Source organism: Gekko japonicus, unplaced genomic scaffold (assembly GCF_001447785.1).
Source record: "Gekko japonicus isolate JY-2015 unplaced genomic scaffold, Gekko_japonicus_V1.1 scaffold289, whole genome shotgun sequence".
Taxonomy (NCBI): domain Eukaryota; kingdom Metazoa; phylum Chordata; class Lepidosauria; order Squamata; family Gekkonidae; genus Gekko; species Gekko japonicus.
In genome coordinates, this window is record NW_015174282.1 from 88,502 (window position 1) to 88,712 (window position 211).

Consider the following 211-nt stretch of genomic DNA (forward strand, 5'->3'; position numbering starts at 1 on the left):
GCTTGTGTCGCCATCTGCAAAGGTGAAGGCACCAAATCTAAAAACAAGACCATCGCACTCAAATGTCACTACGTGAAAGAGATGCAAGACCAAGGACTGATTGAACTCCAATACTGTCCTACTGATCAGATAATTGCCGACATCCTGACCAAGCCGCTTGACAAGTAACGTTTTGAGACTCTTCATGAATATTTGAATCTGCATGACTTTC